Source organism: Cricetulus griseus, chromosome 2 (genome assembly GCF_003668045.3).
Source record: "Cricetulus griseus strain 17A/GY chromosome 2, alternate assembly CriGri-PICRH-1.0, whole genome shotgun sequence".
NCBI classification, from domain to species: domain Eukaryota; kingdom Metazoa; phylum Chordata; class Mammalia; order Rodentia; family Cricetidae; genus Cricetulus; species Cricetulus griseus.
The window spans coordinates 439,523,015-439,546,428 of NC_048595.1; the positions used below are offsets into that span (position 1 = coordinate 439,523,015).

At 43.9% G+C, this 23,414-nt stretch overlaps 1 protein-coding gene across 4 annotated transcripts in view; it reads left to right on the forward strand.

Moving 5' to 3' along the window:
• Dgkd (diacylglycerol kinase delta) overlaps window positions 1-23,414 on the forward strand; it is a 91,683-nt gene that overhangs the window by 37,714 nt on the left and 30,555 nt on the right. Inside the window, exon 1 of one of the 4 annotated variants that reach the window (XM_027397485.2) lies at window positions 20,915-21,065. The exons of the other annotated variants lie outside the window; for them this stretch is intronic. The gene's annotated coding sequence lies outside the window, so the exon portion shown is untranslated. Of the gene's footprint in view, window positions 1-20,914; window positions 21,066-23,414 lie in introns of those variants that run through there. 4 annotated transcript variants of the gene reach the window in all.

A 23,414-nucleotide genomic window follows, 5' to 3' on the forward strand; every position in this document is an offset into this window, starting at 1 on the left:
TAGGAAGCTGATTTCTGCTCCTTCAGAGTAGCAGTCCCAAACCTGGCTGTGCTGGAGCATTGTTTGGAACTTCAAAAGTTCCTGGCACTACCTCTAGGGACTCTGACGCTAACTCATAAATGATAACATTTCAAAGTTGTCTAGGATTTGGGAGTACAGCCAGGTTTAGGACCTCTCTTGAGATACTTTATTCCATTCATATAAGTTGAATCATCACTTTGTAATTGGTGCCCTTGGTGACACTGTCTTAGGATGTCTCAATTTTGAGGCCAAGAGAGGCTTAGGGTCCTAACACATCATCTCTGGGCTGACTGCCTCTGAGTGCAGTTACACAGAGGTCCTGCTGCTCCTTCGTCCAACACAGGCATGAAGATGTGGGGCTGCTTCTTTCTTGGATCTGTTCTTGTGGATTTAGGGTCCTCATGTTTGGGTAGGCAGTTTTGAGGTAGCCTCAATGAAAATTGGAAAACATGTAAATTTTAGAAAAAATTGACTTTTTTTTCAACAGTCTTATAGAAAACTTTGCATTGGAAACCTGAAAGGAATATTGGGTAAATAAATGTTCCCTCTGTTCTGAAAGATGTCTCACATGAAAGAACTAACTATAGAGTCAGTAGTAAGCAGGCTAGGGGGAAGCTCAGACACAACCAGGCACTGTGTGTGTGTGTGTGTGTGTGTGTGTGTGTGTGTGTGTGTGTGTGTGTGTGTGTGTGTGTGTGTTTGTGTTGGATGTGGGTCCTTTCTGAAGGGAGAGAGATGTTGGAAGTGTCAGTGAGTGTCTTTTTTAGGGTTTTATTACTGTGAAGAGACACCATGACCATGGCAACTCTTAACAAGGAAAACATTTAATTGTTGGGTGGCTTACAGTTCAGAGATTTAGTCCATTATCATCATGGTGGGAAGAATGGTAGCGTGCTGGCAGACATGTAGGATTGGCAGACAGAGGAAGTGAATGTCACATTAGACCTGGTTTGAACATTCGAGACCTTAAAGCCTACCTCCTCTTGACATACCTCCTCCAACAAAGCCACACCTACTCCAACAAGGTCATACTTTTTTTTTTTTTCTTTCATGTTGACTAGTTTATTATAGGGCCTGGCAGAGTAGGGAGACTGAGAGAGAAGAGGAACAGGGTAAATGGCTGACCACCATGGCCGGTCGCCATAGAGAGCCAAAAAGAAACAGAGAAAGTAGAGAGAGAGAGAGAGCCAAGAAGAAACAGAGAGGGGAGAGAGAGAGAGAGAGAGAGAGAGAGAGAGGGAGGAGGGAGGGAGGGAGGGAGGGAGGGAGGGAGGGAGGGAGCGAGCAGAGAGTGAAGCAGAAAGTTGGAGCTTTTAAAGGGAAGACTGCTCATGCGCACTGAGGTTCCACGAATGCCCAGAGCAGAGTCCTCATGGGTGACATGGCGATGATGTAGCACGTTTTCTTACGCATGCCCTGACCATTGTCAGGTGGCAGGGTCTGAAACTATCATTCCCACCTCTACTTATTATTAAAAAAAAGGTGGGGTGTTAGACATGGCAGGTTAAGGAATAAGGGTGTCAAATTCTCAAGACTGCTTCCTGCTGACGTGGGGGGCGTTGACCATCTTTGGGGGACCTGAGAAGGTTGGTGTGCTGCCACGTCCTGGGGTAGCTGGTTGTTTCATTGCAGTCCAGGCTGTACGGAACTCCCTGGCACTTCTTAGACCTGGCAGGATCTTGACAAAGCAGAGGACAAGGTTAAGTGTAGAAAATTTTTTTTTCCTTAGGTCCTGTCATTTGAGGGGAAGATTGTAAGATGAGGGAGGGGTTCTAACATGAGGGGAGGGAGTCCTGGGACCAGGGGAAGATTGAATAACTGGAGTGAATCTGACCTGTTTGTTTAGATCCAATTCAGCTCCCTGGAACTTAGAAGAATCCTTAGAGTTTGTGGAAACATAAGTATTAGACACATTAGCAGCATATTCATGTTAGAAGCAACTTGGGTGAAAGCATTAACATTTTAAAATTGACAGTTTTTTTAGGACAATGAAAAGCATCTTAGTCTTGACTTTGTAGTTATGATACTATAGTGGTATTGTAGAACTTTACTATGAACAGTAGCATGAGAAATAGAGAAATCAGGAACATATTTCATTCTTTTTAATGTCTCAGCTCACTTTATCATCACTTAAGCCTTTTTATCCTCAGACCTTTATAACTTTAATTCATATACCTTACATTACCATCTTAGACCTTCCATTTTCAGACCTTCATAACTTGCATTTATCCACCGTGTTAGACCTTTCCATCCTCAGACCTTCGTAACTATATTCTCAGACCTTCATACATCTTATACTTTCTTATCTTCACATAGATAAACCCTAAAATACCTGTTCCTGGAATCTGTTTTGCTTTAAGCTGGCAAGACTACCAGTCGTCAAAAGCACCAGAGTTCTTGAGAAGGATAAGATTTTACCTGAATCAATGATTAAAGAATAACAGAGACTTGCCAGCAGGCTGCATGGACAGCTATCCCCAAGGTCCTCCATCCCTAGTAGTGGGCTGCAGGACATCTGCCTTCTTGCTGATAGCATGTGACCTGTGGATTACAGACTATAGGAAGACTCGCATACCGTTGGCCCAAGCAACGCCGGGAAAGTTGATTCCACTGTCCTCTTGTCCAAGGTCTGGAATACTTTGTAGCAGTTGAGGTGAAGGGCAGGGTTGCTCAGTGACCAGCGTTGTCACTGACTCGAGATGAAGTTTCTTCAGTGCCCATCAGTCTTCTTGGAGGAAATGGGGTGGCCTATTCTCTCTGTTATAAAAAGCTTTTTAACAAAACATTTTAAATGCCGTATTCTCTAGATCTCTGAGCATTTGAGGGCTGTCTGTTTAGTATCTCAGTAGTTAAGTTTGCCTTTAGTTAGAGAAAAATCCCTTTTTGTAATAAAAGCTGTACCTTTGTACAGGATGGACTGAGTGGTATAAATATTTTGTTAGTTTGAAATAGACCTTTGTGATTTTACATAGCAATTTAGAAATATGAGACTTAGTACAGTTTAATTTAAGTTGCATATAGAGCTAGATAAGTATAAAGTTAAATTACAGGTACAGAGACAAGCAGGACTGGATAACAGTAAAGGGGGAACTAGAATGTAATCTCTTATCCATACATTGTAGCAAACAGACAGGAGATTTAAAGGGACAGAGTAGACTTAAACAGAGGGCCCTGGAAAGGCACAATATTAGTAAACAAGCCATGAACAACAGAGCCAGTGAAAGAAATCACAGACAAAAAATAAAGTAAAATAAAATAAAAAGGAAAAAGATCTGGCATAGGCCGCTGGAGTGGTTGTGCCTACAGGTAGGTCACATGACCAAGATGGCAGCGACCATAAGCCGCTTTTTTGTCTGTTTCCCTACTTGTTGGCTGCAACCAGAAAGGTTCCTCTATGCATTTCCCATGGGTGAGGCAAGTGGAAAACCGGCAAAAAGCTCCTCTCCGGATGCATGTCTGCCCATGGGAGTTGCCAGGGTGCTGGCCCCGAAGGGGACACAGCTGTCCCGAAACTGAAAAAGGACCCAGTGGTCCGAACTGAAAAAAGCAAAAAAGCACCGCTCCTGGAGTGGGATCCCATGCCTGACCTTCAGGAAATGCACCCAACAAGTGAAAGAAGAAATAAAAAGCCAAATGTCTGGTGGCCATGCTTGCCTGTGCAAGTCACTGAACTGAGTGGGCAGGCCTAAGCTAGGTCACCTGGTTAGGATGGCACATGACAAGATGGCAGCCCACAGGTTAGCGCACAAGGCTGAGATGACGACCCCCGTAAGCACATTGTCAATTGCCAGAAAAGTTTCAAATCTCATTCATGTGGAAAAATGAAAACCAGCAAACAAACAAAAAACTCTCAGAGCGTGTCAAGCAGACATTGCCAACCAAGAAGAAACACAGTCAGAGATAGAACAAACAGAATGAGGGACATTCCCAGGTGAAAGAAAGTTCACACTGGGAGGCAGAACTCTGCTCATTTACCTACTCGCTGGCAGTATCCGAAAGATTCCGTAAAATGTATTTCCTGTGGGAGAGGCAAAAAATGGCACAGATTGCTCTGTCTGAGAGCACCCAGCAGAAAGCCTGAAAGAGGCTCAGCAGTCCAAAACCGAAAAATGTACCCAGAGTGAACTCCAAAATGTAGTGCTGGGTCTGCCCCATGGGAAAAGTTATGGATATCTTACCGGATTGCAGTGAACAGGCAGATGAGTGAGTTCCAGAGATCCTTAGTTACCAGTGAGATGGAGTGTGGGTTGTTGATCCGTGTGTAAGGGTACCCTTGCCTTACCACGTGCCCGCCAGCGAGCTGCGGGAGAAAGTACAAGGACAGAGCCTTTCCACGTTCAGGCCCCAAATGTTATTCTTTTGTTTAAAAAGAAGAAAAGAGAAATGCTGAGACATAAGACATGTTGACTAGTTTATTATAGGGCCTGGCAGAGTAGGGAGACTGAGAGAGAAGAGGAACAGGGTAAATGGCTGACCACCATGGCCGGTCGCCATAGAGAGCAAAAAAGAAACAGAGAAAGTAGAGAGAAAGAGCCAAGAAGAAACAAACAGAGAGGAGAGAGAGAGAGAGAGAGAGAGAGAGAGAGAGAGAGAGAGAGAGAGAGAGAGAGGAAGCGGAAGGCCATACTTCTTAATAGTGCCATTCCCTATGAGCCCATTGTGGGGTGGAGGGTGGTGGTGGTGGTAGGATTTTCTTTCAAACCACCACAGTTAGGGAATAGGAGCCCGAGAGCATTTGTTCACTCTGGAAACCACAGTTGTGCCTTTTAGATACTTGGCTCTAAGAGGATACTAGGGTTAGTCATTCATTTTTCTTAAAGTGTTTAGGTCAGAGTAATAATTTTAAAACGAGTTTAAAGTAAGGGAAACATGTCATTGCTGTGGCTCAGCAGCTTTATTTTTTTCAGCTTTTCAAAGGGAATCCTTGTTTTGCTTTATGATGTTTGCTGTATGATGTGTTACATCACACAGGTGTAATTCTGTATTCTGCTTTATTCACAAGTTTGTGATAAATGTCCCCCTTCTGTGATACTATATATAGTGGCAAGTGTTTTACTATGTCAGGTGTTACAACTGGCCGATTACTTCTCCTAGTACTGGAGCTGAGGGTGTCTGGCTACTATTTAAGTTATTGTTAGAAGAGTGTCTCACGTTAAGGAAGGGACATGTGTGGCGGTTAATGTGGCTTCTACTCTCTGCCTTCTCTGAAGTTGTACAGCTTCTGTTGACCTGGTCCTTCTTGTCACCACCCATCCTTCAGGTTGAGTAGAGACAGCTTCCTTCTGTGTCACCTGACTTCTAAAAGGAGCACATGATAAAACTCTTACGTGATACCCTCAGAGTATGGCTTGGTACTTGTGGTTGTTACCTACACTCCACCATTAGCCAGCACTTGATCATAAGGACACGCTGTACAGCTGTTGTGGTAGAGGCTTGGTGGGTATTAATATCATTGTGGTAATCTCTCTGAAGTAACCAGGTCAGAGTAACCCTGCTGTACACAAAAAGGAGTGAGTTCTCACAGCTGGGCTTAAGACTTTCTTTTTCCAGGAAATACTGTGGAAGTGAACAGTATCCATAAGTTTTATAGATCTTCCTTGCTTACTTGATTTTTGAAGCATGGCCTCACTATGTAGGGTACGTTGGAACTTGTGATCTCCCTACCTTAGCCTCTTTGAGTGCTGAGATTACAGGTATGTGTCACAATTTAGAAGATTTTCCTTGCTAGCTCTGTGCCCTAGGGCAAGCATCTTTATCTTTTTAGGTTTTCTTATCTGTGAGATGGGACTAATACTAGGATCTTTTTATGGTGTTGGGTTGGAACAAAGCATACTCTGCATGTTTGCTACCTTTCCTTTCCACCTCTACTCACCCCCTGCTAAGCAGGAAAGTAATGGGGTTTAATGTGCTGACACTAAGCACTTAGTCTGATTTATTGGAATTCCAAAAGATTTCAAATGAGGCAAACTTTATAGATAGAGCTAAACAGTAACCCTTATGGTCAGAGAGTGGGTGTCGGGAAAGCAGTTCTCCTTAGTTTTGTGAATGTCAGGGTTATCCTAAGGAACAAGGCTGACGGATCATGGGTCACTATAGAGGGAACTGTGCAATTAGCTTATATGGCCAGAGTGTGAATTGTCCCACAGTAGTGGTTTGCTGGAAAGCCAGTCAAACCAGTAGCTGTACAGTCCACAAAGCTAGAAATCTCAGTAAGAGGGACCAGCAGTGGATGCAGTCTCAGTCTGAGGCTGAAGGCCTGGAAGTTGGCTGGACAGTCACTGATGTTAAGTCGGTTCCCAGAGGTTAAAGAAGGGGCTATGAGATGGCTCAGCAGTTAGTTGCTGTACAATCATGAAAATTGAAATTTGGCTCTTAGAACCCATGTAACAGGCTAGACATTCCACCTACACCTGGATCCCAGCTCCGAGGAGGAGGAGGGAGGAGAAGGAGAGGGAGGAAGAGGCTTTCTGAGGTTTGCTAGCTTCCAGACTAGCTTAGAAAACGTGGACCACAGGTTCAGAGAGAGACCTGGCCTCAAAGGAAAAGAGGAGAGTAATAGTCAAGGATTTACCACAGACCTTTTACTAGTCTCTAATCATGCGTACATTTGCAAACAAACAAAGCACAAAGCCTAAAGAATCTGGAATCTGATCTGCACAGGGATGGAAGGAGCAAAAAAATATGCTTAATAGATAAGTAGGCTTGTACCTGGAGGCCGAGACATTATGATTATAAATTTGAGACCAATCTGGGCTGTGTAAGTATACCTAGGAGATGCCTTTGTTTAATTGCTAACTGAGTGATAAAGGAGCTTTATAATGAATTGGAAGATTATTCAGTAGTTCTGTGTGTGTTTGGCCTTTAGGGTTGTGGATGAGTCTTGGTTTCCTGGTGGCTCAGAGTTTCTCATCTGTTCCCAGCAGATGTCACCCTGCAGGGGGTCAGGGTTGCTCTTTTGTGAACTGTGATCTTTATCCAGATTTCAACATAGGTTTTCCTTCTCAGCTTGTTGAGATCTTTCTTATTTCCTGGGCAAAAGCCCTAGCCAATCACTTTGGCTTGGAAAAAGGAAAACTGTCCATACTTTGCAGATTTCCCCTTAGGAAAGATTCCCTGGTTACTGTGACTGTTGGCCTGAGGTGAGCAGAGCTGCATTTGAGGGTTCTTGGAGTCATCTTGTGGGCCAAGTGTGGTTGCCCTACAGTCAGGAGCCCTTGCCTCTCCACTGGGAGTGGGCCCTTCTTTGTGCTCAACTCAGGCTTCAAGGTACTGAACCATGGCCCCACATGCCACCATACCTCAGCTGAGATGTCAGGCACTTCTCAGCCACCTTCTCAGGTGCCTGCAGCTTTACACTGTCTTGCTCAGCACAGTGTTGGGCCTGAGGTTGCTTGCTCTCGACACAGAGTGGGACCATGGTTAAGGCCCACCTTGGTCAGTGGCAGGAGCTTGTGAGAACCATGCAGGTCTTTTACTCAACATATTCCATGCTTTATAATTCATTATGTGTTCTCCAAATCCAGAAGCAGGAAGAAGGCCAGGCCTTGTGCCAGGTTGGTGACCATGTGTTTACCAAGTGTGTGGCTTTGTTGGAGGCAGTACCCATGCCTGGGCCACAGGTAGTTCAAAAGCCAGGCTTAGGCCATCTCTGATAGTCACTCTAGGCAGAGAGAAGACACAGGTCTCTCTGGAAGTCAGTGGCTTGGTGAGCAGAGATTGCATTGTGGATGTTGGGTGGATTGGAGTCTGGGTGTGCTGTGCGGTTAGATTACCAGGAGGGTTGTCATGGGCAAAATCTAAGCTGTTTACCAGACTGCTGTGTGTGTTTGTGTGTATGAAAATGTGTGTTTATTGTTAATACTCTCTTGTCTTTCTCTACAAATGGCAGAGAAAACAAAGCAGACAGTTGAATAACTGCCATTTGATTCTAGTCAAAACTCTTATTAGTCTTATGAAGGAGTTTTTGATAAATGACAGGTGGAAAGACTTTGGATCTGATTGAATCTTAGAGTGCCTATGAAATTAATAACTAGTTGTTTTACCAAGTCCTTTTTGATAAATGTACCTATTGTGTGATGAGTCAAGTCCTATCTGTATTTTTTACCTTAGAAATATGGTGTCATTATTTAGGAAATTATGTGGCAAAAAAAAAAAATCCTACCTATCTGTTCCAGAGTACCTAGTATTTCAAAGTACACTGGTGTGATTGATTTATTTTCTTGAAACAGCTTTTTACCAAGTTAATACAATTCTCAGCACTGTTTATTGACTCAGTGTGTCTTCCTTCCCATCTGAAGAAAACTCAAAATGAAGTTTGTGAGTCCCATGTTCAGACAGAACTCTAGGAGCTTTCGGTGCTAGCTCTCAGAGAGATGTGAGGGTGTTCTCCACACAGCCTGCTGTAAAAAGTGCCTCATTCAGGGCTACACCCAGGGCTAGGTCCAGCCCACTCCTGCCCTGCTGGACTTTTCTTTAGAGAAGTTGGCACAGCTTTTTCTATGGGCTCATTGTTCATGGCTGCAAAGGTTATTAAGGGAGGATCAGAACAGACCAACATTTGGAAGATAATTAGGAGTGGGGGTGGCTCTGCACCTTCTTTGATTTCTTCATCCAAACAAACAAAAAGGCTGAAGTGACATTGACCTTGGAGGTATGGGGCCTTGATGTCTACCCTGCACCCAGCCCTGCTGTCCTGTTTCTCAGGTGTCAAGCAGGGGCATGGGTACAATCAGCTGCCAGCCTTGTGCTGCCTTCTGAGGAGTGAACTTTAGGGCCTGCTCTATTCAGGAAAAATCTAATCATACCAAAACTAGATTGGCTGTTTGTTGTACCCATAGCCAGTTTGCTGATTTGTCCAGGGCAATGCCAATTCACACAACTGGCTGTAGATGCCATAACACCATTATTTGTTTTTAGATTCCACTTTATTTGCATACACTTCCTGGCTTGGATGATAAGCTATATGGTCACACTGGTCTTTGGAAAGGGTCCTAATGTTCTTTAATGAATGCTTCAGTGTGCTAGCACATGCTGAGAGTAAACATTTTTATAGCTTAATTGATACAGAAATGCACCATACAGTACAGTGTGAGTTTTCATGCACACCTGCTCAGGGACACAGATACTGAAACTTTCCATAGTCAAGATATGACTATTTCCATCACTTCCAAATTAAATTTTTCTTTCTTTTAAAAATTATTAAGCTGGTGTGGTACTCAGCTTAATCACTTTTAGTCCCAGTACTCAGTAGGCAGAGGTGGGTGAATCTCAGAGTTCAAGGAAAGCCTGGTTTACAAAACTAGTTCTAGGACAGCAGGGCTACACAGAGAAACCCTGTCTCAAAAAACAATAAATAAATAAAATAAAATAAAGTAAATTTTACTTAGGGGCTGGAGAGATGGCTCAGCTATTAAAAGCACTGGCTATTCTTACAGAGGGCTTGAATTCGGGTCCCAGGACCAATAATGCAGCTTACTATTGCCGGCAACTGCAGCTCCAGGGGATTCGATGCCTTCTGGAATCAAAGGGCACTGCATTCATGTACACAACCCCCCCCCCCCCCCACACACACGGTTAGAAATAAAAAATTGCTGTTGTCTTCTGGAGAGGTTATATTTACATTCCTTCCAGTTGTCCATGTCATCAGTAGTTGGTATGGGTATTCTTTTTAAGTTCAGATACCCTGATAAGTATGTATGTAGTGGTGCCCTGTGTGATCCTCTCCCCCCCCCTCCCCACCCACACAATTTTCTGTTTTGTCTCATGTAGCCTGGTTTGTTCACAAACTTAACAATGTAGATGAGGATAACCTTGAGACCTCTGATTCTTATGTCTCTGTCTCTTCCAAGTGCTGGGATTACAGCTGTGCACTATTACATGGGGTTTACCAGGACCTCACTCATGCTAGGCAGTCCCTTTCCTAACTAACTGAGTTTCATTCTAGCCAGAAGAATAGACAGCTCTTAAAGTTCTTTTGTGTATCATACTTTGTGAAGTGTATGCTGTAATCATTTGCTTTTGTGTGGGGTTATTTTCTTGACATATTCTGGATGTCTTTGTCTGGTAGCTCTTTTTTGACTGTTCTTCGCAGTCCATCATCCAACTTTTCTTAATGGCATCTTTAGAATAAGTCTTTTGTGGAATTGGATTTGTCAACCTTTTAAGTTCTTCCTTAGAGATTTTTTTTTTTTTACTAGTTTTGTAGCCTTATATTGTAGTCTTAGATCTGTATACAACTGATTGAATGTTTGTCGTGAGGTACAGATCTACATGGATGTCAGCTTTTTTCGTGAAGTGTTTATTGGAAAAATATTCCATTCCATTTAAGTTACCTATGACTCCTTAGTCAAGAGTCCAGTGACCTTGTATTTATGAGTCTGTATGCACTTTGAGACAGGCCCTCACTGAGCAGCACAGGCATGCCTCAAACTGTAGCTTAGACTAGCCTTGATCTCACAATGATCTTCCTCTTTAGCCTTACAAGTTAGGATTAAAGGCAGGAGCTACCACACCCAGCTCTCTAGATTCCTATTCTGCTTCTCTGATCTGTGTATCTGCCCCATCCTACTCTGTTTTATTTATTAAATATGTTTCCTGTGCATGCATGTCAGTGTACCACATACACATGTGCAGGCATGGCATCTGTGGAGGCCAGAAGAGGCCTTCAGATCTCTTGGAACTGGAGTTATAAGTGGTTTGTGAGCCAGCAGGTCCTCTGGAAGAGCAGCAAAAGCTCTAAACCACTGAGGCATCGATCCAGCTCCAGAAGATTGATTTATTTTTTATTTTTTAAGTTTTTATTTTTTTGGGACAGGGAGTCACTATGTAGTCTTGGCTGGCCTGAAGCTTGCTGTGTAGGTCAAGCTGGCCTTGAACCCACAGAGTCTCTGTCTCTGCCTCCCAAGTGCTAGAATTACTAGCATATGCTACCAGGCCCAGGAAGCTTGATATATTAATAGAGTGTTCTAGTCCTTGGACATGGCACTCCTATTTTGTTAAGAATTTTGCTTCTCCGTACATGAGGTATATTGACTTGGATTCCTTGCCCTACTTACTTCCTCCCATTCCCTTTCTGTCTTTAATTGTCTTTATGTCTTTTTATCTTTGTCAAGTGTTGGTGCCGGTGTAGCTGGCTTTATAACATCTTTAAAAATGAAGAGTCAGCTCGGCATTGGTGGCTCACGCCTTTAATCCCAGCACTTGGGAGGCAGAGGCAAGTGGATCTCTGAGTTTGAGGCCAGCCTGGTCTACAGAGCGAGTTCCAGGACAACCTCCAAAGCAATTACAGAGAAACCCTGTCTCCAAAAACAAAACAAAACAAAACAAAACAAAACAAAAAATGGAGAGTCAATGGTTACCTGTTGTTTTCTGATAAACTTTATGTAAGTTTATGTCATTTCCTTCTTAAATGTTTACTAGAATTTACTAATAAAACATTAAGTTTGGAGTTTTCTTTGGGCAAAGTTTTTGATAATACATCTTAATATTCTCCTTTTTCTTTTCTTATATATTGATTGAACCCAGGGTCTTGTCTGTGTAAGGTGAGTGTTCTACCACCCAGATTTCTAACCATACCTTCTGATGTTTCTGTCAATTAATTCAAGTTTTTGAAATGAGCATCATCTATCCAGACTTACCTTTCTTATATCTCCGTCCTCTTCCTCTAGCTGTGTCTGTTGGAGGATGGAGTGTGAGCTTTATGAGAGGTATTCTCAGATGTATTATCTCTCTAGATCATGCTTGAACAAAGTTGGGTTAACTGCTTTATTGTTTTCCTAGTTCTACCCTTTGGGATTTCTGGAACGCTGCCCAGTTTTCACTTACGTGGCACAGTGTCATAGCTGTGCATGGCCAGGGGAGATGGCTTCTCAGTCACTCTGGCTGCTTTGCCCACCTGCAAACGAGGCCCTCTCACTGTGGCTGCTCACATCCTGGTGATAACGTTTATGACCTGGTACACAAAGCCTCCGAATCAGGGTTTGTCCATGGGGAAAGAGGTTTTGAACTGTTTTCAGGTCTTTTAAAATCATAAATCTTGCAGTTAGAATGCCTTCTTTCCCCCCCCCCCCCCCCCGTCTTTATGATATACGCAGAGGAATAAGGAAGCAATTGTAAGGTTGGTCAGAAGAAAAAAATGAACTGGCTCTGTGATACCTGAATGGCACGAGGAAGGGGTGGTTGTAGAAGAGGAAGTGTCATCCCTTGGTACTTGTTATTGTATGTAGTGACTTCCCTGCCTTGGGATATGATCTAAACTGGTTTTCTCTGTATATTTGACAAGTGACAGCCTCTGGACCAAGTGTGTGATTGGATCAAGGATTTACAGAGGACAGGGTAGCTTGATTGACAGGACTTCTTTTTGTCTCAGGACACTGCATAGTGACTTACTTCATGCAGGCTCTTGGCATCTATAAGAGACCTACTCATGAACCTCTGCATCTTAAGAGGGCCTGAGGTATTCATGTATTTGCAGCCAAGATCTTGGGTCTAAGATTAGGGTTTGCTTGTCAGGGCTGGCAACTTAGAAGGACAACAGTGCTTCTTGGGGTCTGTTCCCTTTCTGATCTGGATTTGAAGGATAGCTGTGTTAAGAGTCTCAAGTTTGTGTGCCATTACACCTAACACAGTCTTTATTGGGGGACAAGGAAGGGCTGCCTCATAGCTGGCAGGTGCCATCAAAGCAAAGCTATCTGCCCATTCTACCCTTCCAGTCCAGGAAGCCCAGGCATGGGGCAAACAGCCCAGCATGTAATCTATCAAAAAGTCTTTTGTTAAAGAAACAAAAAGTAAAATAAAGCAAAAAGAGAAAGTTATACCTAAAAATGAAAAATGATGAACATTTGGCTATCTTTTTTATATCTGTTGCTGCTTCATTAAGTTCAACTGCAGGAAACTTTAACAGAGTGACCTAGGGTGAGTGAGTGGGATTCACCTCAGAGAGGAAGGGAAACACCTATAAAAGGCACCTCTGGTTCAGGAGATGGAGCTAGATAAAACATTACACAGCTAGGGTAGCAGAAGAAGAGCTAGGCTGCCATCACTAGACAGAGCCTCCAGCAGCATTCTTACAGGGGACTCAGAGGCAGCCACCCACTGGCCCTTGCTTGACCCCTGCAGCAGGCATCTTGTTTCCAAAAGCGACCCTGAGAGGGGACTCCTCATCCTGAGAAGAGTAGGGACAGAAAATACATCAGGGAGCTGAGTTTCTACCCTCCACTGGGCTGCTGAGGCAATGCTTCCTATGGGAGAAAAATCTCTATCCCTTTAAGCCACAAGTTCTTGGGTTTTCAGCTAAATATCCAAATATAATCTTAGTTGAGACATCATCTTCATCATCACAGAAAACAAAGAAATGGAATCACCTTCATCTTCCAGTTGTCAGGAATAAATTAACCCTCTGTGCTTCAATAATGACACTCTAACTGCAAAAAAAGCAGCAATATCAGGGAACCTAACTTAACAATACAGTAAAGCTTAAAAAAAATAGCCTTTTTGACTTGTTGGGTCCCTTAGGGTCCCCAAACATTACATTGCCACTGCTCTTGGTTGCCCTCCAGAACTTGACTTCAGTAGTAAGACACTACTACTGAAAATACTACACACTTGAGTCATGAAACATGGAGAAAATCAAGTGGATGCTAACCTGGAAGCTTCATCCCTCCTGGCTAGATTCATAGTGCTAGAGGGTGCTATGCACTCTATCAGACAAAAAAAGTAATCATCAATCTTACCAAGGTGAACCCTGTGATCTATAACAATTGTCTTGGAATTTCTCTTTCCTTTCTTTCTTTCTTTCTTTCTTTCTTTCTTTCTTTCTTTCTTTCTGAATTTTTTTTTACATAAAATATATTCTGATCATGGTTTCTTCTTTCCTGGCTCTTCCCAGTTATCCTTTCTTTCCTTCTCTCTTTAGAAAGCAAACAGGCAAACAACAACAAATAACAAAACCCAAAACAAAACAAACCAGAATAAAAAAAAGAAAAAAGAAACAACTACACTCACAACCCATAAAAACACAAAAACAGAAACTCATAACATTAAGTAAGACCAAAAAAATAAAAAAAAATAAAAATCCAAACAAAGTAATATGAGACAAAAAGTCCACACAATACCATTGGGTTCATGATGTGTTGGCCGACTACTTCTGGTCCTGCGGCCTGCTCTCAAGTATGGTTAATATACCCAATGAGACTGCTGGAGAAAACTAAGTTTCCCTTTGTAAGTGGGTTTCAGTTGCAGATAGCTTCTTGATTAGGGGTGGGAGCTCATGACCACGTCCCTGTTTAGTGTTTCTTGCTCCCAGGTCTACTGGGGGACTGGAGGAAGCATGTGGCAGCCATCCTGCCAAGGTTCCCTGTCATGGTCATGACTGGATGGTGGTAGACCTCTGGGACCCTGTGGAGGCCTGGACCTGTCCTGAGCTATTCCTACCCAGCTGGGGGTAGTGATGATTGTGGTGGTTTCTGTTTCCGTGTTCCAAGGTCTACACACATCCCAGCTGCTGTGGATTGTCAGTCTGGGGTGCTTCCAGTTAGGGAGCAGTGCATGGGTACCCAGGGGCCAGAGCTGCACCAGAACATCAGGATGTGAGTAACAGGAAGTGACAGGAATCGCCCTGGGCGCCGGACCTTTTCTGGGCCACCTTCCTGAGCCAGGAGCTATATTTAGCATTTCCCAATCCTGTCCTGTGCAGACACTGGCTGCCACCTCCCAGTCAGTGACTGTATGGTACAGTACTAATGTGTTACTCTGTGTCCCTGGTCTATTTGTGTGACCCACAGGTTGCTGTTCACTGTAAAACTTCTTCCAGCTTGTGCTGGTTCTCTTGGATGTAGAAACAGTTGGAACAGCTGGAAAGTGGGGAGTAGCAGGTCAGAAACAGCCCATGGGAGACCGTTAGGGTCTTGGGGTAAGAGGTTAGGCTCTCATGGAGTAATGAGAAGGACTGTCTCTGAAAAATTGAAGGTTGGTGTCTTTAAGGCTTCTGACTTCCCCTACACGCTAGAAACATCCTTCTGCCCTTACCTGACCAGAAGAAAGCTGCAGACTTCTCTGATTCATCCCACATGTTCCAGGCTGTGGTAAAAGGGGTGACTTCCCTGTGGTCCCAGAGCAGACCCTGCAGAGTGCAGGCAATACCTGTCCTGCCTTGTTTTGATTTACTTAGAGCTAGGTTTTCAACCCAAGGCATCTGTCCACACCCTCAGCCACATAGGATATGTGTCCACAGTTGGGGAAGAGTCTCAAGTTTGTGGTGGTGACCATGCTTAGAATTCACGGATTGCATGTTTGGGGTGAGGTGTTTCGTTGGTCTTTTCTGAAAGCTTCCTCTGGAGAGGTTTAGGTGGTGCCTCCCCCTTCCCTGCCTAAAGCATTAGCTGTGCTTCTGAGACCTTAGCCACTCAGAGGTTTCAGGCAGCTACACAGTAGAATGGCTTCTGAGAGGGTCTTTGAGAATAGTTGTCTGCTGTGGACTCAGTAGACCTCCTAAATATAGCTCCTGGCCCAGGAAGGTGGCCCACGAGAGGTCCTTTAACAGTGGCCTCAGAGGACTTCCTCCTATTTCATCAGCCAAAGCAGTCCACTGGTGTGGTTGCCAACTAACCTCTTTTTAACAATTTTATTTATTTATTTTAGTTTTATGTGCATATTTGTCTATGTGACAGTGTCAGATCCCCTAGAGCCGTATCTGACAGTTGTGAACTGCCATGTTGGTTCTGGGAATTGAACCTGGGTCCTCTGGAAAAGCAGCCAGTGCTCTTAACTGCTGAGCCATCTCTTCAGCCCACCAGCTAGCCTCATTTCTGAGCTTTGAATATAAACCATGGTTGTATTGGTATCTCTGTTCTGCATCTCTGTTTTATTCTGAAAGATTTAAGGCCTTCAGAAAGTCACTATGCTTTCTAGCCAAGGACATGTGGGGTGTTCATTGAAGGAAGCTCTTGGATAGTCTTTCCCTTCCCAGCCAGTGGTCTGAGTTTGGTGTTTATCATGCTCTGCTTGCTGTTTTGTTGTCTGTATGTGCATATGTAGGTAGAACATTAAGTAGTACTGCCTTGCTGCTTTAAAAATTAAATTAGTGCTATGCTATTTGTATAGTCCTGTGTTTCCTAGATTTATTGATGTGGACCTTTCATTAAGTAGCTCAGCTGTGCCCTCTTCCTGATTCCTAGAGTTAAATGGGAATTCTAATAATATGTTCTCTAGCCCAGAGTAAAGACCACAAAGCTGGTTTTCATAGCTTCCATAATGCTTCAGGACATATGGAACGTTCCAACCCACTGACAGTTGGTTTCTCTAGATTTTACTACTGTGAGTTATGGTGCCAAGGACATGATTACCTTTGTGTTCCTGGCATATAAGCAAAGTCTCTGGCATGTGTTTCTAGAATTACCAGCTAGATCAGACACTGTCAGTTTGCTCCCTCAAACTGTGGTGCATATATATGCTACCTAACAGCAGGATCTTCTTCAAGATATGCACAAATACCATGGTGTGTACTTAGATGGCATGGCTTGTTGTTTCTAGGCTGCTAACCTGTAGAACATGTAGGTAGCTATTGTGAATACTGTAGGCACTTGTAACATGGTGGTAAGTATTTGTTTATCTGGCCAGGAAAGGAACAGTAAATGATATGTTTATCTAATTATTCTTTATCAATAAAAAAATCTGAATTTTAGCTGGGCGTTGGTGGCACATGCCTTTAATCACAGCACTCGGGAGGCAGAGGCAGGCGGATCTCTGTGAGTTTGAGGCCAGCCTGGTCTCCGGAGCGAGTGCCAGGATAGGCTCCAAAGCTACTCAGAGAAACCCTGTCTCCAAAAACCAAAAACACACTCTCTCTCTCTCTCTCTCTCTCTCTCTCTCTCTCTCTCTCTCTCTCTCTCTCTCTCTCTGAATTTTTATCAGTAAAAATCCAGAGAAGCAGTGGAGAAGTGTCTAGTGACCTCCTATCTCTTCTGTTCCTCCATCCAAAAAAGGACTAAGATTCTTTCTAAGCTCTGCCTTACTAACTTCCTGTCTGTCTGTCCTCAGTCCTCCGAACCTCTATGGTTAATTTTGGTCAACTAGGGACTAGCTCCACCCTCTGATTCAAAGTAAACTTTATTGTCAGGATGTGATCAAAACATTATACAACAAGTAAAAATCACAGGGAGCAGGAGTTCTTCAACAGCTTACCCGGCTCTGCCATTGATGGAAATGGCGTGTCTGTACTTGAGCACCATCAGAGGTGCTGATGAGTAGCCTCAATCATAATGTACCGCACTGGTGGCAAGATGACAACTTTATGGATGTGACAAGACATTGCCACACTTTAATATAGACACTTTAAATCACCATGTCTGAAGCAGAACTACCGATCCCTACCTCTCAACTCAGCCTCCTTTACCCCTGGTGCTGTGGTCTCAGCATGGCAGCTGGCCTTACCCACTGTCCAACGTGGGCTGTTGACTCTTCCTCTTACCCATCTGGCTTGTCAGCAGGTCCTGTGACCTTCAGAGCACTTTAGGTTTAGGGTCCAGCCCTCTTCTCTCTGCCCTGGTGCTGGGTTGCTAAGTTGTCTCCCAAAAGCTTCTTGACTGCTGCCTGTCAATTTTCAGTGGAGTAACCTGAGTGATGGTGGAGACATGAGTCGGATGCCAGCCTCTGTGAAGAAGCTGTTGTACTTTCCATTTCACCTGAAGTAGAAGTTACTGTGTCTATGGGGCCTACATGGCCTGCCCTCTCTGTCTTGCCTTGTTTAGTTCACCTGTTAGATCTCATCACCCATTTTGTCTTTGCTCTTGAGTCACCTGGGTACCTCTTCGTGTGTGTGTGTGTGTGTGTGTGTGTGTGTGTGTGTGTGTGTGTGTGTGTGTGTGTATCGAGTACTTTTCTGGTTTCTTTATCACATCATCACCAGCTACATTGTGTTCTGACAGACCCACTTTTGTATTCTAGTGTTTCTATAAACAGGGGTCTTACCTGTTCATTTAAAAAAAAAAATACTGCCTAGATTTATTTCTGAGGAGGAAAGGATTTAGTGCCCCAAATGAGGGATTAGTGTGAGAGAAGAGGTGGGATCTAGAGGTGGTTTCTAACTTGGGGTGCTGGGTGGCTGGAGGCAGTCACTGGGCTCTGAGGGCAGTTGACAAGAAGACCTCCAAGCTCCTTTGGTGTGCACACAGAACTCCCAAGGCACCTGTTCATTGGTTTGCTGTCTCTTGTTGCTCCCAGCATTCCCATTGAAGTGGGAGCTGGGTAAACTGCTCTCTAGGGAGGAATCTGCCAACCACCTTCCTTCATGAATTCCTCAGTACACTTATTCCTAGACCTTTCTTGGTATTATTTTGCTGGTTCAGACTAAGTGCCTGGCCATTTGTTACAGCCAACAGTAGAGTGAGCATCTGAGCCAGAGGGCGTGGTTCACAGTACTACTATGCTAAGAGGCTTACTGAGTGTTCACCTTGGTGCCTAGCCCTGGTACAGAGAGCACTGGGGCCACCTTTCCTTGAGTATTTGCTGAAGGTGTGTCTGGGACTGTCTCCTTGGCAAGCTGCGAGTCTTAGCAAGATAAGGGTGCATTTGTAACTTTTGCTGAGTCAGACCTCTCAAGAAATTGTAAGGTCACTTCTCAGTGTTCCCAAGTCAGACTTAATTGCTGTTGATCATGGCTTCTTGTAAGTAACCTTTTCATTTTGAGTGCCTTTGTACCCTTTACTAGCTTGCCTTGGTGGAGAGCTCTTGTATAGCTGTAGAATGTGTCCTGCAGGGATGTCAGCATTGAAGCCATCTAGACCCAGAGGATTGCTGTCTCTCTGGGGTTCCTTCCTGCTCCCCTTTGTTTCTGCTCAAGACTTCCTTCTGCAACTCCTGTAGTCACTAGTCTGTTTGCCATGCCTATAACCTCTTTATCTGGGGAATGTTGTACAAATAGAGCCATATACAATATAACCCTTAGGATTGGCTTTTTCTTTTCTTTTCTTTTCTTTTTTTTTTTTTGAATTACAAACAAGATTGAATTACATGACAATCCCAGTTCCCTTCTCCCTCCCTTCTTCTCCTACCATCCCCCCAGCTAAAAACCCTACCTATCACATATCCTTTTGGATTGGCTTTTTCTACCCATCATAGTTCCCTAGAGCTTGACTTAAGTTGTGTGTATCAGTCACTGTTCCTTTTGATTGGTGAGTGTTTTCCATGGTATGGGTGTGACATAGTGCTTATAGTTTATGGAAGGAGAGCTTCAGAGTTGCACTCAGTGATTATGAGCTATTACCATCATGGCTGTTGGATGGGTTGTCTGTTTTTCAATAATGAATGCTGAAGAGTGATTGCTGGTCTTATGGATGTTGCATGTTTAGTTTTTTTTATGATTTTGTTAACACTTATTTATTTGGAAGGTGGGTGGCATGTGTCATGGCATAGTTATGGAGGTTAGAGGACAACTTGGAGGACTCAGTTATCTCTACCATGTGGGTCCTTGGATTGAACTTGGGGTTATCAGGATCGGTGGCAAGAGCCTTTACCTGTTGAGTCATATCACCAGCCTACATGTTTAATTTTTAAAGAATCCACTATCTTCAGAGTAGTCATGCTACCATATATTCTAACTGACAGTGTGATCCAGTTTCTCCACCTCATGTCCAGCTTTTGGAGGTGTTGCTGTGTGTGTGTGTGTGTGTGTGTGTGTGTGTGTGTGTGTGTGTGTGTGTGTGTGTGTGTAGAGGTCAGAGGTCATCCTTGGGTGTCAGGTGTCATTCCTTGTTTTTTGAGATTGGGTGTTTTCTCTCTTGAACCTGGAGTTAGGCTTTCTGTCTTCGAAGCTCTGGGATTGCAAGTATGCCACTATGCCCAGATTTTTTATGTAGATTCTGGCTAGGACTCAGGGTCCTAATGCTTGAGCAACTTTACTGACTAAGCCATCTCCCAACATCCCCTCTCCCCTGCCTTGTTTGTTTTTATCTTAGCATTCTTCATGGTGTACAATGCTCTTTCATCCTACCTCTATATGCTTCTCCCTTGACTGATGAGTTGAATGGTTGTCTATGTACTAATTTGCTACTGCCACTTTCTTTGTTGCCATAGAGTGGTTGTTATTTCTGAGTGCAAGGAAGGTAGCTTTTCATCTTCCTTGTCCTTCTCTGGATATTGTCTGGTTAGCTGAGAAACAGGTATGTCCTGGGTATGGCAGGAGTAGGGAGCCTTTTGGTCACTCTGCTGCTGTGGGTTTGTTTTGTCAGGCTACCTCTTCTCTGGGCCTTGGCTGGAGAGAGACTTTGGAGGTGGTGGGGCTTTCTCCTACATGAGTGGTAGTGGTAGGTCATGTCTTCAGCTCTCATTCGAGGACATCCAGATGTTGAGAACAGAGGGGGGGCTTCTGTAGTCATCCTGCTTCCCAAGGTTCATCATCAGCCTTTGTTGTCAATCACCGATGTATTCATTTGTTTTTTGTTAGGGGAGTAAGGAAAGCTGGATCTGCCTTCATGAAATCTGTAGAACAAATGGCTCAGTACCTGCCCTGCTCATTCTGTGCTTTGCCCTGCTTTATGTGTCTTGGCCTTTGAACATTCTGGGTGCAGGGCCTCACCTTTATGGTGGGAGGGCTGTTTCCTGAAATGGGATTGGTGGGTGGTTCAGCCTGATGGTGTATTACCCTCCAGGTCTTTCTTCTCTACCTTCTGTTTTGAACTCTTGGAAAAATGTGGTCAGGGTGGGAGGGGCAGCCAGTTGATGACTTAATGAGGTATGCATTGATCCTCGGGCTACTCACCTTGCAAGAAGGGAATGAGATGAGGTATCCTGCTGTTCTGTGTGGACCCATTAGTTCTTGTTCTCTTCTTGTCCACTGCCTGCTATTCTGGGACTAGGTGCTTTACAGTTATCCCTTCTGCCAAACAAGAGGCAGCTGTGGGTAGAAGACCACCGTTAATCTGGCCTGCTTGGTGCCTGCCCCTCAGCTGCTTCATTTGCTGTAGGACTTGGAGCATCTGACTGCATTGGGTCTCCTCTCATCAAAGTGAGGACTTCTTTATGGCGTGAAGGAGGCTCACTGGGCAGATACTGTAAGTAAAACATCCCGTGGATCACCTGAGGTTGCTAGTTTTCATCTCTGTTAGCCATTGTTGTCATCTGACACCTCCACTGTCCATTAGCCACAGTGAGTATGAACCAGAGCCTACTTTTCGTTCTGTCTTTTAGAAACTTCATCTGTGTCTCTGGTGTATCTCCTTTGTTTTGTTCACAAGGCCTTGTGCCTGATAGACAAGCACTCTACCTCTGAGCCACATCCTCAGCCCTTGTAGCTCATACCTTTTCACCAGAGTTTCCCAGAGATCACTGCCTGTGGTCCAGTCATCTCCTTAACCAATGCTTCCCAGCACCATGGCAGGTCTTCTGACTACCTTGAGGTCTTATGGAGCAGTGCCTAGGTGGGACCTGATGAGAGGAGTGATACCAGATTGCCCTTTGTGTCCTGGGATGACGATTCTGCTGTGTTCCTGTTGGCAGGGCTGCAGCTGCTGCAAGTTTCTCCTCATCTCGTGGGAAATCATGCACTTGTCTGAAGAGATAGAAGCAAAAGTTCTTTTCATCAAACAGATATATTTTTTTTTAAAGACAGGGTCTCATTATGTAGACTAGGCTGGCCTGGAACTCCCTGCTTTTGCAGGCATTAAAGAATGCTGGAATTAAAGGCTGTGCCACCATGCCTAAGTCAAATAGAATTCTCTTCCATAGTTGTTTTTCTGGAGCCATAGTGTATATTGTAAACTTAAGGCTGTTTCTTAACTGGGTCCTTCAGATTGGTAGTAAATGGTGCAGAAATTGTAAAAAGCAGATGTGAAGTATTTCCTAGCTTCTCAGCTTCCCTTAACTGACTGCTTCCCCCTCTGCACCACACAGTTGCTGTGCTTGCTTTTGTTGTCTGTATGTCTTGGGAGCTGTACTGCAGAGGTTCTGTCTTCTCAGTGGCAGTGTGGGTGTGCAATGTGTGAACGCACAATTACCGTAGCCAGTCTCCTGCCATCTTCGTATCTGTCAGCAGTGGTTTCCCGTCTCCTGTCTTTATGAGTGATGTTCTGAATAACTTTCTATGAAGCATGTGGTTTCTTAGGCGGGCAAAGGGTAAGGTAAATTTGTAGAAGTGCTTCTGCTGAGTTAAAAGTCTCTTATTTTAAAGTTTGCTAGATTTTACCATATATTTTCTATAAAGGTTAACTTATACTCTGCTATTGAGAACCAGTGTAACCTGCTGTCACACTATGAGCTCTGTGAATCTGGTAGGTTAAAAGCAGCAGTTCAGGGCTGTTGAGATGACTCTGGGTAAGGAACTGACTTGTGCAGGTTTTACTTTGACCTCTACATGTATGTTGTGACATGAAGCCCTCCACACAAAATAATAAACAGATGCAAATAAAATAAACTTTTAACTCTGTGATTTCAGTTTGGGAAGAATACCAAGCAAGTATTTCTAGAGTGTTAAAAATCTGTCCTAACCCTGAATTGTTACAACCCCAATGGCCTCCATGTTCATTGCTGGATGTCTGTCTCCTGCTGTCTCTTGTGCATGCAGCCTGCCTGCCTGCCTGCCTATTTTCCTTCCTTCCTTCCTTCCTTCCTTCCTTCCTTCCTTCCTTCCTTCCTTCCTTCCTTCCTTCCTTCCTTCCTTCCTTCTTTCTTTTCTTTTCTATTGTTGCTGTTGCTGTCGTTGAGACAGGGCCTCACTATGTAGCTCTGGCTGGCCTGGATCTTGGTGTGTAGACTAGGCTGGAAATAGTTATTTCCTACACCTGTTGGTGGGAATGAAAAAATGGTCCAGCATTTGCAGAAGGGAATTTGGCAACATCTAGCAAAGTTACATATGCATTTACTCTCTCAGGGAAATTCCACTTCTAGGAATTTGGCCCAGAGATACACTGTAAAAATAGTAAAAGTTCATTTACCATGTCACTTCATGAAATGGCAAAGGATTATAAACAGTGCTGAGTTCCCAGAGGTAAACAGGACTGGCTGAGCAGCTGGTGGGTCTGCATCGTGGACTGGTGTGCTCGTCCAAGGAAGAATCAGGAGCTATGTGCTGTCGGGCATGGAGGCTAGGATATGCAGTTATGAGAGAAAGCAAGGATGGCAAGCGGTGTCTGTAGTATGTTACTGTTTAGGGAGGGAATACAAATACTTTTTTGTTTGTATGCAGCTCATAAATGGAAGGAAGCTTTTCTTCTCTTTTCTACTTAGGGGAATCGAAATAGAGGGAAAAGACATAAAAACTTTGTTTCATATAGATTTGATTTGGGAACTACTTAAAAATATGCATTAATATATTACATGTATTTATGTGTTTTCACACATATTATACACGTGTGAATACACAATTTGAAGGAGTTGGTTCTATTTCTTCCATTGTGCAGGTCCTG